The following is a 19,436-nucleotide window of genomic DNA, read 5'->3' as shown; positions in this document are numbered from 1 at the left end:
TGTTCTTTTTCAATTGGTAACGCTTTCAGCCCAATCTAAATTAGATTATCCATGTAGATCTAGGTCAATATTTTTGTATTTAAGACCATACCCAATTGTACCTTTAGGGTATCTCAAAATATGTTTTGCAACAACAAGATGTATCTCCTTTTTTTCACACATAAACCATCATAGAGCATTCATTGCATAACATGTATTTGGTCTTGTGTTGACCAAATATGTCAATGATCCAATTATCTATCTATAGAGTGGGATTTGCAAATTTTGATTCTTCTATTGTTTCCTTCAAATGGCAAATTGGTTTCGATAGGTGTAGACATGGGTCTACAGTCTAACATTCCAAACCTTTTTAGAATGTCAATGGTATACTTTCCTTGATTAAGAATGATGCAATTTATTTCCTACCACACTTCCAATCCAAGGAAGTAATGTAAAATGCCCATGTCCTTCATGTCAAAATTTGAAGCTAGGTCCTTATATTGAGAGATTAGGAAATCTTCTCTTATGATTAGCTGGTCATCAACATATAAGATAAGTATTAGCATATCACCATTAATTACCTTAAAATAGAGGTTTGGATCTGCACCATTCTTGAAAAATCCTAGTCCTACAAGGTAGCAATCAATCCTCTCATACCATGTTCTAGGGACATGTTTAAGTCCATATAAAGCCTTCTTTAATTTGCACACATGTGATTCAACATTACGTATTACAAAGCCTTCTGGTTTCTCAAAAAAAAATTCTTCAATTGTCCCATTCAAGAAAGTTGTCTTCACATCCACTTGATGGATCTTCTAGCCTTCAGATGCCACAAGATCTATTACTGCATTGTTTGAGATGTAACATGTAACAAGTACACAGTATTTTAATAGTCAATACCCTCTTTATGTGAGAAACCTATGGCAACAAAATGAGCTTTGTGTTTCTCTGTATTGTCATCTACAACATTGTTGATTTTGAAGGGTCATTTGGAAGAGACAACAAATTTCCCTTTTGGGCTTGGAACTATATCACACACATCATTCTTTACAATGGATTGATACTCTTCTATCATAACATATTTCATTGTACAACATGGCTCTAGTAGCATTTATAATTTTTGTATTCTCTCTCTCTCTCTCTCTCTCTCTCTCTCTCAAATTCCATTTTGTTGTGGATTAGAAGGTACAATAAACTCCCTCTTATTCCTAACATTCACACAAAATTCTTTGACTTTTTTGAAAGTGTACTCTTTTCCATATCTGTGCTCAGTGCTTTGAGTTTCTTCCCAAAAATGTTTCTTGTAAGAGCTTTGAATTCCTTGAACCTTATAAGGATTTCCTCGGATTCTTTACATTTAAGAAACTATATCCAAGTCTTTCTAGAGAAATCGTATACAAAGATTATATAATATAAGAATTCTCCCATTAAGGGTACAGACATGGGTCCACATAAATTAGAATGAATTAATTTGAATACATTTTTAGTTTTACCAATACAGTTTAGGAAATTCCCCTTTGTATTCTTTCCTAGGGCACACCTTTTGCATGCTTCTTTATGGGATTGATTAGTCTGGGCAACCCAGTTACCATTTTTTCCAGTGAAGACAAAACACAAAAATGAAGATGTCCTAGTCTTCAGTGTCAAATTCACTTGAGTCATATTTCTTATGAATTAGTACATAATTTGTAAAGACGTCTTTTTCTTATTCCTATACTTTGTGCTTTCTTTATGGTGGAGTTCTTTGGCCATGCCAAAAATTCTCTATCTATGAAGGTAACTCTATTCCCTTTGTCTTCAAGAGAAAAAATAGAGACTAAGTTTCTTTTAATCCCTAGTACATATAGTACTCCAATGAGTTGAAGGGATATGTCTGACTTCAAATTTATGATGCAAGTTCTAATCCCCTTTACTTGATAATCTGAATCATCCCCAATAGTCACTTTGTTGGATGTCTTATTGGGAAATTGAGATACTGATAGTTGGGGGGTGAATTAGGATCACAAAAACTTTAGCCTTAAAAACAACGTGACTGTATTCACCACATTATCCATCTCATATCTGGATTATGCATAACATAACTAAAAACTTCAAATGCTGAAATAGATCTAAGTATCACATCCATGAAAATGTAAACACATACACAAGAGATTTTGGTTACCCAAAAACCCTCCAAGGCAAATGTAAAACTAGGGTGGGGATGACACCCACAAATTTTCACTGCTGCAGTAACAAAGTTAGCCTATTAGGACTACAAGTTTGATCACTTCTGATGATCTACCCTATGAGGGATCTGCCCTGTTAGAAGCTTTATAAATACTGTTAAGTCTACCTTGATTAAATGATTTAACACTTAGAATGAAGTAAGGAATCTATTAAGAGATTTACATAGAACTGTTAGAAACACTTTGTTAAGAGATTTACATAGATCTGTTAGAACCACTACGTTAAGAGATTTACCCTGACTCAATCTACCAAAATTGATTTAGTACCTAATCCTTTAGTCTGCACTTACAATTTTCATTACATGTCTTGTATTTGCAATCAGTGGCCTGCTCTTTTATTTGATTTATCTTTAATTTGTCCTCCATTGCTTCACTAGGTCGCTAACTTTGTTGCCTCACAACTCTCGGTTGCAACCTTTAAAACCTAACTCCTTTGCATAATACTTTGCTTCCTTTCTCTTTCCATATTACAAATAGGGTTTGGATCTACCCTTTTAAAGACATTTGTAGAGTCTTTTAGAATAAGATCAACGATCCAGATGTTTCCTTTTGCCTCTTCAATGGTGGCTCGGTGCTATTTGTTGTTGTTGCCCTAGTTCTCAATCTTAGTGGTACAGGAGAAGAGAGGGGCTTCGATGTTACCTTCTTTACATTATTCCTCACCTTCGCTCAATGATTTTGATTATTTTATCCTTCTTTTCTTGTGAGGTGACAAGTGATAGGGCTTTACCTTGTTTCTCTTCACTTTCTTCCTCTTCCTCTACATCACCTTCACTATCTTAGTCCTCTCCAAGACCTTGTGTAATCATTAAATGTCCTCCGCCTTTAGTTTGTCTTCCTAGCTTCCCTTCTAGGTCTTCAATCATTTTCTTTCTCTTCTTTTTAGTAGAAGAAATCTTAATATCCACAGTTATTCTTTCTGTTTCTTCTTCATATTTGCCAAAGGGCTTGGCCTTTGCATCAACTACTTTAGTAAGTAGTGTAGTAATTGCTGCACTCACATCATTAATATCAATTTCATATCCAAAAGGTTTAAGCTAGGCTATCCTCGACTTAACTTCCTGTACATATGTGTAGTCAGTATCAACTAGAAAACACACATCAGTGTAGTACTTTTCAACTAAGGATGTGGGAATCCTTGTTCTTTTCCTCATTTTCTATTTGAACTCGTCAAAATATCCATCTAATACATCTTGTACATATGTGTAGTTAGTGTCAACTACAAAACACACATCACTGTAGTACTTTTCAACTGAGGATGCAAAAATCCTTGTTCTTTTCCTCATTTTCTGTTTGAACTCATCAAAATATCCATCTAATACATTCTCAAAATTCTCTCCCAAATTGGCAATATACTCACTTATCTGCCTTGTAGTAGGTTTGCCTTGTTCCCATACAATATTTCTAATAATAGGAAACTAACTCTGAGAATAAAAGAAAATACACATGATCAATTATCCAAACTTACACATAGAATTCTTTGCTTTTCTGATTGATACTAGGTTCTCTACCAGTTGAAAGCATTGAAGCTTGACAAGATCATAGTCATGATCTTTCATTGCAATCTTCCAAGCCCAATCTACCACCATACACGATACATTGATCAGTAGGCTTGATTGATAAAATTTGTGTTATTACTCTCACTACAAATTCAATCAATGGATCAATGATGGGTGAAATAGACATGCCACATCCATTCCACTCAGCCTTGGTGTTTGATTAGCTTGTGTAACAAATGATTTTTCATATAAAAGCCAAAGATGATTTAAACAAAGAATTTCCAACATTCTTAAATATACAACTGAAATCCTTTTCAAATGACATTAACTGTTTTTAACAATTAACTAAAATAACCATAACCATATCAATGTTCATCTAAAAATAACTAGTTTAACGATTAACTAAAGATAACTATATCTGTGATCATCTGAAATAACTAGATTAACGATTAACTAAACATAAATATATTCATGATCAACTGAAATAACTAATTTAACAATCAACTGAAAATAAATGTCTTTATGATTAATTGAAATAACTAGATTAACAATCAATTAAAAATAACTGTATTTATGATCAACTAAAAGTAACTAGATTAATGATCATTTGATAATAATTGAACTATCCTTTCTACATACAAGTAAAGTAGATGCTTATCAAGAAAAGAAGGAAAGAAACATACAAGTATCAATTGGAGGATCTTTACTTGATTGTGCAAGCCTTGACTTGGTGAGAGGAGAAGCATTAGCATAGGTATAACCTCCCAACCTCGGACCATACTTATCCCCACACAATCCATTAAATTAGAAAGGCTCTCCCTACTTTGAGATCGGATTTGGGATGTTCTTAGTCTAGCCACCTGAGCATTCTGATGTTTAGAATGTATGCACAGTTATTAAATGGACATGCTTGCATAATTGGCACCGCTGACATCAAGTGATCATTAGATGGCAAACATGCATATAAACTACCTAGGCCAATAATTTTTGATGGGCTCAATGACCTGATCACCACCGCTCGATTTCATTATAGGGATGAGCATGAGCTATTAAGTAAGATTTATTTATTTTATTTTTAAAAATATCAAGTTTGATTTTATTCTCTTTATCCTTGTGGGATTTCATCTCACCTCTTCACCTTTTCCATCGCTAAACAGCCAGTGAGTCCTAGGTGTTTTAGATTCTTAGAGCAATCAGCTCTATTAATTTATGGTAAATGGTTGCTTTCAGCATTTCATATTCTGTGATTAAAGACTTACAAAAACTCTCTATATTTTAACTTCCATTGGCTAAATATTTTATGATTCCATGACTTGGTACTTTACTATGATTCATAACAACTTTTTCCTATGATTATTCAAGATCAAATATAATTTGCAAACTATTGTTATGGAATTGGAAAGCTTTACTGATTATGAAAGAAATATATTTAGCAACATGGAAAGACTGATCATTCACATGACTTGGTATATTATCTGAAGTTGGTTGAGCTTTGTTGGACACTAGATATCTTCCCTTCTTCAATCAATCTCTCAGAGTATAAAGGCAACTTCAACTTCAGAAGAAAGAAATATGTACGGCAACATGTACAAAGACGTCAACAATTATATTTGCAAAAGGTTCTGAGTTGACATAGGTTTGAGGTTTATGAAACCAGAACTAAGAGCATGGAAATTATATAATAGAATGAGGAAGGAGTCGGGTTTAACAGATGGAGCTGATTTGAGTATGGCAATCGGGTGGAAAGTTGAAATGTTATTACTGAATGTACCATGTCACAACAAGGTAGTCGGGTGTAATTTAAAGGATGTTCATCTACCATACATGGCTTCAGCTTAGAGGAAAGAATCATGCCTTCTTGGCTTTTGTAACATAAAAGATTATTTGTCAATTCAAATTGCCAAGTGTTAAGTCGGTTGAAAAGAAAGGAAAAATAAAAGGGTGGAAGAAATAGTTGGAAAAATTATAATTCATTTTATTTTTATAATATATATTTACATATGTTCATGTAAATTTATCAATGGGGTGACATCATTTTATTAAGTTATTATAATATAATGGTGCCATTATATATATATATATATTATATATATATATATATATATATATGAAAGATCAATTAAAATCCCTTGAGGTATGTTTTATATTTTAATTAGATTATTTTATGTTTTCTTAGATTATTTTCATAATAGCTCGTGTGGGTCCCACAAATGTATCCTGTGTTCAAGTTGTTGGGTCTTTACCAAAGAAGTTTAAGGTCATACTTGGTAATCTTTATGACTAAACTAAGCGAGCATCCCATTCCGATGATCTTGTTTAGCAATGCTTCCTCCCCTTCATCTTCTCTTGCAATCACCCATGAAAACGCTTCCACCATAATAACAATTCTATAATAATTTCATATAAACATTTCAAAAGACTTTAAATTATTAATCTTTATTTCAAAATTAAGCAATTGGTAACATCAAATAACAATTGATGGTTAACAACCATCTTCATTAATAGTTAATACATTGTATATAATTAACTACCTATTTCACATGATCATGAAAGAATAATCCGTTAACTCCAACAGTCATGAGCAAGTTTTAAATTAGGTCAAACTTTTGGGATGTAACAACTTGCTTCTTTACTTTGACATCACATGGTCTTCTTTTTGTCAAATGTTGGGTATCCTATGATAGCATGATTAATCTTCTTTATGAGCTTGACCGACCCATTCTCTAGCCATAACTCCATATCATGAATTCAACTTAGTGTAACCTTAACCCATTCAATTTTAAAATTTCTTATAAAATCTAGGGCACACATTAACCCTTTCTTTTCAACAATCTTGAATTTGTCCTTAAGTACTCCTTCATCACACAAGTTCTGATATGCTATATGAATTTCATAATCTCCCACTTCACCAATTTTGCACATATAATAGCTCTATACATCGTGAATCATAATAACTTTAGGTGGTATTGATGATAACGCACACATTGAATCTCCTTTCATAGAAATTCTAGGAATACACAATATTTAGGTGGAGGACAAGTGTCACTCTTCACCAATTGAATATTGCTTACCTCTTCTCCTTGATTCTTTGCCGCTAATGATGATGGTGATTCTATTTTCACATTAAGGTTTTCATTTTGCTTTCTAAACAACTTAGCACAACTTAAGATCAATACTTGATCACACTTCAACAACAAACTCGCTTTCAATTGCCTTAAAAATTGCTTCACAATTTGCCCAAATCGCTCTGGACTCTTGAAATCTAAATGCAAGGTGTATAAAATGCCTTCAAATTTTTTATATATACCTTCATTCATTCATTCAAATTAAGGATCTCATAAATGTTGTGTACTTAGTTAGGTGGAATCCAACTGTCTTGGTCATTGTTAAACTTTTAACTAGGTCTCCATTATACAGCTCAACCAATACCATCTAACTTGGCCTATAAATTAGTTTGGTCATTTAGGTGCTCGGTCCACATTGCAATGCTCAGTCAATATAGACAAAAATTACTGATGATCGACACTCAATAATGTGAATGATTCCATTATACTGTCTTTTCCATAAATCTATTCTAATGCATAGTGTCCTATGCAGATATAAACTTTGGCACAATTTATGTTAGGAACTGATGTAAGATAAGTCATTAAATATACATTTCCTTACATACCTTTCTTGATCAGTTTGAGAGAGTGTGATCACCTTCTCCTTAGGATTGGGTAATATTAGCTTGATTTAATCCATTGGTTCCAACTTCTACCTTTTTCTTCCAAGTTTGATTCATCTCCTTCTTATTTTCTTCTACATCCACTTTGCCTTTTCCCTTGACGTGTTCATTGTTTAGTGCTTGTGTTCAGGTCCTGCAATTCTTGCTCACATGTCCAACCTTTTGACAACTAAAATAAACTATGTTTCCATTCAACCATTTCTTTTAATTGCCTATGAAATGCCATGTATTGTTATCTCAATTGTAAGAGTTACCTTTCTTAGGTACTTTGTCTTGGTTCTTGGTTGTCCAGTTAGACTTTGACTGTGATCTACATTTGTGTGCTCTATGTCCATATTTTTGACAATTATAACAATATCCCTTAAATCTAGGTGCTGTAGGTGTATTGTTGACTTTTGATCTACATTCATGTGTTTGATGACCTTGCTTCTTGCAATTGAAATAGTAACCAGTAAACTTAGGTTTAGGGTTTTGCATACCATTTTTTATTCTGCAAATGTTTGTTGTATGTCCAAGTTTACCACAATGATAACAGGTAGGTTTTCCTTTTGACTTTGCATTTCTTTTCTCTTGACTCTTGGATGATTCTCCTTCTTCAATAGATGAATTGTGCTTGGATGTTCTAAACCAAAAGTGTCACTAGATGACCTAGGTGATCTCATCAGTTCTTCAAAATATCTAATTGCTTTTCTAGGCTTGTTCATCCTTTCCACAAGTTCTTCTTCATATCTTAGCTCATTCCTCAATTGATCACTTTGTGATCTTAGATTTTCTATCCCCGTGTCTTTCCTTTTTAGTTCTTGATTTGCAAGTATCAATTGATTCGTCATATCTATTTGAGTGCTTGTAAGATTTTGTACATCAAATGACCTTTCTTCAAGTCTTATAACCATTTTTCTTTTGTCTTCTTCACCCATACCTTTGTCTTCTTCAACTTTCTTCCTTTTTTTAGTCACTTCACATAGCCTTACTGAGTGAATTCCATGTTCTATTTTCAGTCCTTTGGCTTCTTCATTTAGAGTATTATTCTTTTCCAGTAGGTTTGTAATGATTGCATCACTTTCACTAGAACATCCTGTTGGAATAAGTATATGGGAAACAAGATACTGAGAGGGGGGGGGGGGTGGGGGGTGAATCAAGATCTTAAACTTTTAGCTTCAAAACCAATATATAAATTCACACCTAATTCATCTCACAAATCTACCATTAAAACTAAAATGTTGTAACATAAATGAAATATATCACACCCATAAATAGTTCAACACATAACACATTGACTTGGTAACCCAAAAACACTTCAAGATAAAGGTAAAACTTGGGTGGGGATGAAACCCACAAATCTTCATTATTGCAACAATAAAGTTAACCTGTTAGGGTTACAATGTTTGATCATAAATATGATATACATTATGAGAGATTTTTCCTATTATAATATTAAGAGACTATTAGGTCTCACCTTATTAAAGGATTTTACACTCACAATGAAGTCAGGAATTTGTTAGGAGATTTACATAGGCCTGTTAGGACCACTTTGTTAAGAGATTTACCTTGTCTCAATTAACAATAACTTATTCAACACCTAACCCTCAGTATGCTATGCAAGCTGATATTGGGTCTCCTTCTTGTTGTATCACTGATTTGATTCTCCTAATCTGGTAACTTTGTTCAGTCTTGCATTGCTCTGATTTATCTCTGTTTTCTCTACTCTTAGACCTTTCCTACTTCATATGATCACAATTTCTCTTTCATATGATTTGAGGGTTATAATCATCCTTAAATAGACATTCTCTAAAGGTTTTAGAGCTTGATCGACAGTTTACACTTCACAATCTTTTGTTGTTTACATCCTTTTTTCTAATTGGTTGAATCAGTCACCTAGGGATCATTACTTTCTACAATGACATGTAATCAACATCTTAGCTGGCTCTTCAAATATTAAATATCATAGAAAATTCAGCCCAAATGGTATACATATGAGTTTGTGCCATTACAAACTCTCATATCAAAACTGAACTACTCGGCACTTGAATGCTCTAATGCTTGGTCATGCATACACCTCTATGTTGTTACTCAGCTTCTATATAATTTTTTTCTCGGCTCTTGATAACTTATCACTATAGTCATTCTTCATTATATTTCTTGGTTCATACCTCTATTTAGTCTCTACTGAATGCTTGACAATGACTATTATGCACTAATTGGTAACATAGTCTTAGAGATCAACAATTTCACCCTTTGACATTAGTGGCAAAAACTCTTTTTCATGAAATCATTTCATTCAAAAAAATGTATACTCCCCCTGAGACCATAATGTGATCCTATAAAATCTAATATCTGATCTTTGATCTGCAAATTGACTCTCCTTGTCTTGTTCTCTCATATCCTCACATATCATCTCCATTTCCCCCTTATTTTTGTCATTGATGGAACTTGGAGCTGTTTGGGTTAGCTGATACTTATCAAAGAATTATTAATGACTTGCCACAGTATTTGCATAGCCTTTGTTCCATGTCTCATGTACTTGTTCCAAAATTTGAAATTAAATTTCTAGCTCAACAACTAGATCAATGAATCCTATAAGATTGGAAACATGTGTCTCTTTCTTCAAAATATCTCTAACCACAAATATTACCTTCTAAATTATCTCTATATGCAACAATGAGTAACGTTGAATCAATGCCAACTTGTGCCTTATCTCTATATATTTATTCATGAGCTCATCTAACCTCTTTTGATTGAATGTTAGGTCACAATAAGAGGATGAGCTTGAACTTGTGTTCTTGCCCAATGTAATAACATTAGCTCTTATATCCACATTCAATAGCTCTAATGAGAGTGTAGTATCTATTGTAAAGAAATATATATCACACAATTTTAAATATAAAGAATTGATGGTCTTTGAAATTGTTTCCAACTGTGTAATATATGTAGAAAGCTTGACTTGTCTCTATACAAGTTCCTGTGAAACCTTTTGTAACACTATATGCTCCATTGTTCTCTTAGAACATTGTAATAACTTCACATTTGTCTCTATGTCATCTACCTAAATTCAGTCAACTACATACACTAGCTGATCCAAAATTGTATACTGATTGTTCACATCTATAATTCTAAATGCATTTGTTAAAATATCTTTTATAGTATGAAGTACTTGTCTTCTCTTCTGCTCTCTTCATAGCTATTCTTTTTTCCTTACGGCTCAACAAGATTTGCAATTGTTGCATTTTCTCTAGTGTAAGATTATTCAAATCATATGTACTTAATGTAATTACCTCATTAAGTTTCACTAACTCATAATTTTCCTCATCTGCATGAGTCACATCCTAAGATTTGGATGATGTATCACTTGGCAATGATAGTAGCAATTGCTTCTCCCTTTCACTTGATCTCACCTTAGGTTGCAAAACTGGTGTAGATATCACCTGTTATATAAGTATCACTTGTGTTCATTCTCTAGCCTTTGCACTTGACAGTTGAATAAGAGCTTGAGCGTCTTGCTCTTTTTGTTTTATTTCATCTTCTACCGATTGAATGCAATAATCTTTCTCAAAGTTTACAATCTTTTGCAAAATTGGAATATAAGTTGGTGGCATATATACAATTAATGCCTTACCAAGTTGTTCGGCACTTGGATCCTCTACAACTGATGTGACATTAACATCATCAATCCTCTTGACTTCAAGTTTATAATATGGTATTGGGGAAGGGGTCTTACATCCTCCCCCCTTGCATTTTCTCTAACGTAAGATTATTCAAATCATATGTACTTAATGTAATTACCTCATTAAGTTTCACATTTGTCTCTATGTCATCTACTTGAATTCGGTCAACTACATACACTAGTTGATCCAAAATTGTATATTGATTGTTCACATCTGTAATTCCAAATGCATTTGTGAAAATATCTTTTATAGTATAAAGTACCTGTCTTCTCTTTTGCTCCCTTCATAACAATTCTTTTTTTCGTTACGGCTCAACAAGATTTGCAATTCTTTCATTTTCTCTAGTGTAAGATTATTCAAATCATATGTACTTAATGTAATTACCTCATTAAGTTTCACTAATTCATAATCTTCCTCATTTGCATGAGTCACATCCTAAGATCTGGATGGTGTATCACTTGGTAGTGATAGTTGCAATTACTTCTCCTTTTCACTTGATCTCACCTTTGGCTGCAGCACTGGTGTGGATATCACCTATTGTATAGGTATCACTTATGTTTGTTCTCTAGCCTTTGCACTCAATAGTTGAATAAGAGCTAGAGCCTCTTGCTCTTTTTGTTTTATTTCATCTTCTGCCGATTGAATGCAAGAACCTTTCTCAATGTTTGAAATCTTTTGCAAAATTGGAATATAAGTTGGTGGCGTATAAACAATTAACACCTTACCAAGTTTCTCAACACTCGGATCCTCTACAACTAATGTGACATTAACATCATTACCTCATTAAGTTTCACATTTGTCTCTATGTCATCTACCTAAATTCGGTCAACTACATACACTAGTTGATCCAAAATTGTATACTGATCGTTCACATCTGTGATTCCAAATGCATTTGTAAAAATATCTTTTATAGTATGAAGTACCCGTCTTCTCTTCTACTCCCTTTGTAGCTATTCTTTTTTTCCTTATGGCTCAACAAGATTTGCAATTCTTGCATTTTCTCTAGCGTGAGATTATTCAAATCATATGTACTTAATGTAATTACCTCATTAAGTTTCACTAACTCATAATCTTCCTCATCTACATGAGTCACATCCTAAGATCTGGATGGTGTATCACTTGGTAGTGATAGTTGCAATTGCTTCTCCTTTTCACTTGATCTCACCTTTGGCTACAACACTGGTGTAGATAACACTTGTTGTATAGGTGCCACTTGTGTTCATTCTCTAGCCTTTGCACTAAAAATATCTTTTATAGTATGAAGTACCTAACTTCTCTCTTGCTCCCTTCATAGCTATTCTTTTTTTCCCTTATGGCTCAACAAGATTTGCAATTCTTGCATTTTCTCTAGCATAAGATTATTCAAATCATATGTACTTAATGTAATTACCTCATTAAGTTTCACTAACTCATAATCTTCCTCATCCGCATGAGTCATATCCTAATATCTAGATGGTGTATCACTTAGCAATGGTAGTTGCAATTGCTTCGCCTTTTCACTTAATCTCACCTTTGGTAGCAGCACTGGTGTAGATATCACCTGTTGTATAGGTATCACTTGTGTTTTTTCTCTAGCCTTTGCACTCGATAGTTGAATAAGAGCTTGAGCATCTTGCCCTTTTTGTTTTATTCCATCTTCTATCGATTGAATGCAAGAATCTTTCTCAAAGTTTGCAATCTTTTTCAAAATTGGAATATAAGTTGGTGGCATATATACAATTAATGGCTTACCAAGTTGCTCGGTACTTGGGTCCTCTACAACTAATGTGACATTAACATCATCAGTCTTCTTTACCTCAAGCTTTGGATATTCAACTATTTGTAGAAAAATTGGGTTATTACAGAGTTTTCTTGAGTCTATCTTTAAACTTTGAATCTCTTCTTTTATAAGTATGTTTGGATTAGGTGGAGGGGTGTTAGTGTCATCTTCAATTGTTACAGAGTCTTTCTATTCATACTCACTGACAAGTTGTTGGATCTCCCCTATCAGCTTGACTATTTCTTGCTTGTATTCATCTTTGAATTCAATAGCATCTCAACCTTCCCTCACCTCCAGAGATGGAGTAAACACTCCAAATGCTTCTTTCCATTCTCTAATGTTGTCCTGCTCAACTTTATGAGCTTTATTCTTCAAAACTTTGTATGTCTTATCCCTTGGCATAAACTTCTTAACAAAATCTTTAAGGGCTATAGACATGTGTGTCCTCCCTAAATCTGGCATTACTTGCGCCAATGTTGTTTCTCTTATTTTCTTCCCAATGCATAATGGCCATTTCCACTTAGCATCCACTCTTTTGTACAATCCCACTGGATAACCAATTCCTAATTCCAGGGGTGTGCGGTTGAACTTGATCATCATATCGATCATTGTGCCTTCAAGCTTAACTTGAGCATCATTATTCAAAGAATCATATTAAATATCTTTGAAACCCAAGATGCTTTAAGATTCTACTAGTTTTACACATACCTGATCCACAGTCATTGGAGGGACTATGTTCACTACTTGAAGTTTGGTAGTCTCATCAAACTCAGTATTTTCTTCATCTTCCTCCTCTTGTGCAACGATAAGAAAGAGTTTTACATGGAAGAGAGAGAGATGGGAGTCATGTATCTCACATAGACCCTTTAGAATAAGGTGATAAGACTCACTCTTCATGGGGACTCTTTGTGAAAGTGGCCCATGAGTCCCCCTTGACCATATGAGGTGGTTTGACCATGCACTAGATTATAGGCAAGATGGTATAGTCTTGGTTACATGAAGATAAGAGTCCATGGGACTAAGTCTTATGAAAATAAGTGTCCATAGGAGTAATCCACATGAAGACACATACCCTTCCTTGACCCCTTAAAAATAGGACTTGTGGGTGATGATAAATAGGGTTAGTTAATAATTAATTTAAGTTAATTATTGGAGCAAAGGGTGATGTGTCACATGACTAGGATAGATGAGGTGGGCTAGATGACTTAGTCAAAAGGTAAATGTGTAATTAGTAATTGATTAAATTACTTAAATAAGACTAATTGGGAGACTTAAGAATAAGATGAATAAACTAAATGAATTAACCAAATAAATTAAATAATTTATTTAGCCAATATAGGAAATAAGCATTAATTAAATAATAAATATTTAATTAATTTACTAAGCCAATTTTAAGTATGAACATTTTGCCTCTACTTGAAATGATGTGCTTGTCACATTGTTTCAAATAATTTCTAGTGTGCACCTTATTTCCTTGTTTCCCCTGCACTAGTCAAGAAGATCTTGAGCATGCCCCCTTGAGAGATTGATCAACAAGTTATGATTTTTGGGCTTTAAATTTTTTTAAATTTTTTTTAAAAATTTTATTTTAAATATATATATATATATATATATATATATATATATATATATATATATATATATATATATATATATATATATATATATATATATATATATATATATATATATATATATATATATATATATATGAAATTTTTTAATCTCATAATAAGTTTAGCAAAACTCGGGTGAAAATGTGAGAAAAAGAAAGAACATAAAAAATAAGTATGAAGAAGTCAACACCCCAAGCAATTAGGGCACCGTGAGGCTATAAATAGAAGAAAAGAATCCAAATGGGGCATCATTTGCACACTCAGCATTTGGAGAGATAGATGGAGAACACCAAGTTAATGAAGTATCAAATCATTGATTCAAGCATTTCCAATACCATACTAGAAGCCCACTGACTACTAAGAGGCAGTAGGTAATTAAGACCTCTGTGATTTAGTTGATGAACATGAATGCCATTGATAATTTAATAGATTTTGTAGATTTATGTAGAATTGATTTTTTATTTTAAATTTTAATTAGAGTCATACGTATGCACAATTACAACATATGTGTGCATGGTGAGGTAACATGTATGGACAAGATTTGTCACAAATGTGCAACCAAGGAATTTTTTGAGTTTTGACATATTTGTTGCTTATGTTGTGCTATATGAATAGAATGTGTGTAAACATTAATTTTGCAGAAATGTGTGGGGCATTTGTGCATCTATGCAATTTAGGTGCACATATATAATTGTTTACCAGTGTTTGATTATATTGCACTTTTATTGAAAAAAGGTGTGCATGTATTTGAATGTAGCCTTTGACTTGGTTTTTTGTGCAACCACATCTATGTGTTGCACATTCGTGGTAATTTGATAGATTTGATGAAAAAAATAAGAAGATCTATTAAACTTGTTAATTAATGGTTTCAAAAAGACAAGGAGTATGATTTTGCAATTATGAAATATATAAACTAATTTTACTTTATTAGTCAACATGGTCACAAAGTGTGTTAGCTAACAGACTACATAAGACAAATGATAGATTTTTACGACAAAAATGTAATAGGATCATTTGTAGGATAAACAAATAGATCATAGGTTTGATAGAAATATATTTCATGATGGATATTTCATGATGTTTGTAATAGTAGGAGGATATCGCAGATGTATTGGTGTCAAGGGAGAGACAGCAACTGACAGAAGCCTTGAGACTTTCTCTATTAGAGATATATGTTTTTTTGATTGCATGTATCAACTTTCACCATGTTCTTTATATGATCGAGATTAGGTATAACCTTGGCATGGTGATAGCACTCATAGAGAGATGGAATTATGTGACTAATACTTTTCATCTCCCTACAAGAGAGATGTCAGTCACCTTAGAGGATGTATATCACATTCTTTGACTTCTCATTATAACTGAACTGATAAAGTAATGATTGTCATGGAGGCTTAGCAATATGAATTAAGGTTTCTTGGGATGATGATATAGATTAGTCAAAGATCATTCAGGAGGAAATAGTTGAAATATCTTAGCAAGAGTCATTGAAGGATATGTGTGTCTAGATTAAAGGTCACATAGATTTGCATTTGGATGGGGGAGGACTCTACAAAGGATATTTGAGGAGGCTGTCTATTTTTCTTAAGGGTGTGTGTCTACTTGGATTCCTTTATCATGATCTTAATTAGGTTGTATACCATAGAGGAGTGTCATTTCCAATTGGTGTTAAATTGATGCATGTTTGGGCACGAGAACACACAACTATTACATGTTTATTTGCTCTTAGATTCAAAGGTGCAAGGCAACCATTTTTTTCTTATATGGATACATTTAGTTCCAACCTAAGTAGGGTCAACTTGAGTATTGGATATATGTCTTGGACACCATTGATTCAACAATTTAGAGGTCATAACTAGATTGTGAGGTTTAGGATAATGAGATGGAGTTAGGATACTATTTTGAGATGAAATGGTTAATTAGTAGGAGATCATATATTATTGACAAAAATATGGTTAGTAGATTAATGAGATGATTTTGACATGTCCATGAGATGCATTAGGGTACCACATAATGTGCTCATACTCATTAGGAGAGGCATGATTGGGGCTTGATGTTATCATTTGAGATGGATAAATAATAATTCTTATATATTCCTTTTTTAGGCATGAACTACAAGGAGGTACATGGTTGATCCAAAGAAGGTCATAGAGTACAATAAATATCCGCAAGACTATGCTATCCCCATATTGATAGCACCAAAGGAGAGACCACCACCCATGGATGAGGCCAATGGTTGGGGATGAAGGAGATAATGAGGTGGAAAAGTAGTCTGAGGGTTAATATTGTAGAGTTGGTAATAGAGAAGATGATGGTGGTAGAAGTATAAGGAGAGATGACGAATACCCTAGAGATTATGATAGTTGAGGCAACGGGAGAGGTGAGAGGAGAGTGAGGGCTAAAGGAGGCATTGTAAGATATGATGTGTAGAGACCAATACCCACTCTATTGAGACAGAGAGAGGCAACTAGGACTCTATCGAGATAGAGATAGACATGACTTCCTCCATATATATACATGGAGAGGATGTGAGGATAAGTGAGGGTGAGGTAGTGAGACCACTATAAGATGCCTCTATATAGGATGTGCCTTGCGATATGGATATTGGAGGTGATGATCCTTACATACAACATCATGAAAGAAGGAGCATGAGGAGGATATTGATGTAGCTTACATCCTATCTCAAATTGCAGGCACATAAATTATGGAAGCTAGAGTGCCAAAGTTAGAGTGGAGGATATAGAAGCTAGAGATTTAGTTAGTCAATATGATCAAGGAGAGAGACATGACACTAGAGAGACTTAGAGAGGTTAATCTTCTTTTAGATAACCTAGAGATAACTTATAACTTGAGTCCAAATGTTGACAACTTGAGGATGATATTGAGAACCAATAGAAAGATTACCTACTAGAAGGACGCATACTGCTAGACAATTCTCAGATATCAATGGATAGGGAGCTTTAAAGAGATCTCTTATGTAGGAAAGCCATCAATGCATCCTCAAACACAAGGTGGGAGTGAGTTTTTAGTATCTTGACCCCTAAGACTAGATACATGTGCAAGTGATGCAGAGGAGATGGGAGCATTTATTGTTGAAGTTGATGAAAGATCAACCCCATAGCTCCTAAGAATCACTTGCATGCAAACACATATCACAAAAAGAGAAGTAAAAAGTTATGGAGGTTGGAATTACCAGATCTATAGATGAGATATTATTGATGAGCAAAAAGAGAAATTTATATTATCAAAAGTGAATGAATAATTTACAAAGAGATCAATCCTTATAAAAGGAGATCAAAACCCTAATAGGAATCTAACCTAGGTTGCATTTTTATAATTAATAAAAGAATTAATTATTATATGCCTAAAGTTTAGCTAAAGTAAAATAAAGATGATAAGTGAGTTAATAATTAAATCAATATGATTTAATTAATAAGAAAATACTTTATTATTGTAACAGCCCCCCTTAAGATAAACTTAGGAAGTAGCTAAAAACCTAGAAACTACTACTGAAAGGAATACCCAAGCACAACCAAATCTTTGAAAAGAGGAGAAATAGAGAAAACCACAAGAGAAAGACCCTACTCCAAAAAGAGATGGAAGTAATGTTCTAGAAGATAGGAACAAAAGGATGATCATGAAAAACACCACTGAAGCATGAAGTTGCAAACACTACCAAACTGTTGATCTAAAGATCCTCCACTGTATAGAACATGATCAGGTAGAGAAGAATAAGTCTAAAGAGATGATTAATTGAAGATGGAAGGTATCTTCATGGCCTCCAAAAATAGGAATGAAAGAATGTCTATATGGTAAATGATCCATCTCACTAAAATGCATAGGTATCCAGCCATTGCAATCGCCTAGTACATAGGATCAAATATTGAATACATAACTCACTCTAGTGAACCAAGAAAGCAATAGAACCAACATAACCCCCCTATAATGCTGAGAGGTAAGACATGAACACTGAAATTGAATGCAATATCTACTACTGAAAGAAGAACCAGGAACATTGAGAGTGAAAAAGAAGTACAAACACCTATATTAGCACGTGTCATCGACACATCATGAGGCTAATGTCATGGAAGGAACACTCACTTGACAAAGGAAGATGAAAAATATGGCCAACATATAAACCCCCAAGGCACTTTATAATGTAGTGCGAGTACAACAAAATACAAAGATATGCAAGATCCCAAAATGCAATTGAGTGACACTTTATTTTAGGGCATTTGCAAAAATACTACAAAAGGATGTCAACAAAGATCAAAAGAGACAGAAAGTTGATACAAAAAATAGTACAACCCATGATGAATCATCTAAATCAACAAATTTGATCTTCAAACTTGAAACAACCAAGATATCCACCATAATGCAAAAATACAAAAGACTGAATAGAATCTTCCTGGAGCATAATCTAGATAGAAAACCATTATCATTGGAAAGAGATCTCAAAGACCTTTCCAACAATATAAAAAATTTCCAAATCAAAGATTAGAGCTCAAGATATGTTTCCCAGAGTGCAAAATAGAACTTTTGGCTTTGACTACATAAATAGGAAACCAAACAGCATCAAAAGTACAAATAACCTACACCCTCATGACAATCTTGGAAAGAGATTTCTAATGATATATGATTTGTCAAAAAATACTTTCTATGACCAAGATATGGCGAAAAAACCACATACAACTTTTTAGGACAAAATAAATCAAAGAGGAGATAGTTTGAAGGTCATCAAATTTTGGCTCCAAATTTGCTGACATCACACCTAAGGATGTTAGACCTACTACGTCAGTACTTTTCTAATGTTAGCATTGTGCAATGTCCTTTGCACTTTTGAATATTTTTTGAAAATAAAACAAACAAATGCTTTTTTGAAACTTTGATTTATTTTTTATAAACATGCCTTATTTTTTTGATTTTTTTCAATAAAGTTGAAAAAAAAATCAATTTAGTTTTTTTTGGA

General features: G+C 33.4%; 1 protein-coding gene across 1 annotated transcript in view; it reads left to right on the top strand.

The window, feature by feature from the left end:
• LOC149559352 (uncharacterized) overlaps positions 1 to 19,436 on the top strand; it is a 128,695-nt gene that overhangs the window by 60,961 nt on the left and 48,298 nt on the right. The gene's annotated exons all lie outside the window — the stretch shown is intronic.

Source organism: Cupressus sempervirens, chromosome 5 (assembly GCF_028749045.1).
Source record: "Cupressus sempervirens isolate cs-2001-9-10 chromosome 5, ASM2874904v1, whole genome shotgun sequence".
Classification (NCBI taxonomy): domain Eukaryota; kingdom Viridiplantae; phylum Streptophyta; class Pinopsida; order Cupressales; family Cupressaceae; genus Cupressus; species Cupressus sempervirens.
The sequence above is the reverse complement of the archived record's forward strand: the minus strand, read 5'-3'. Positions and strand labels throughout refer to the sequence as shown.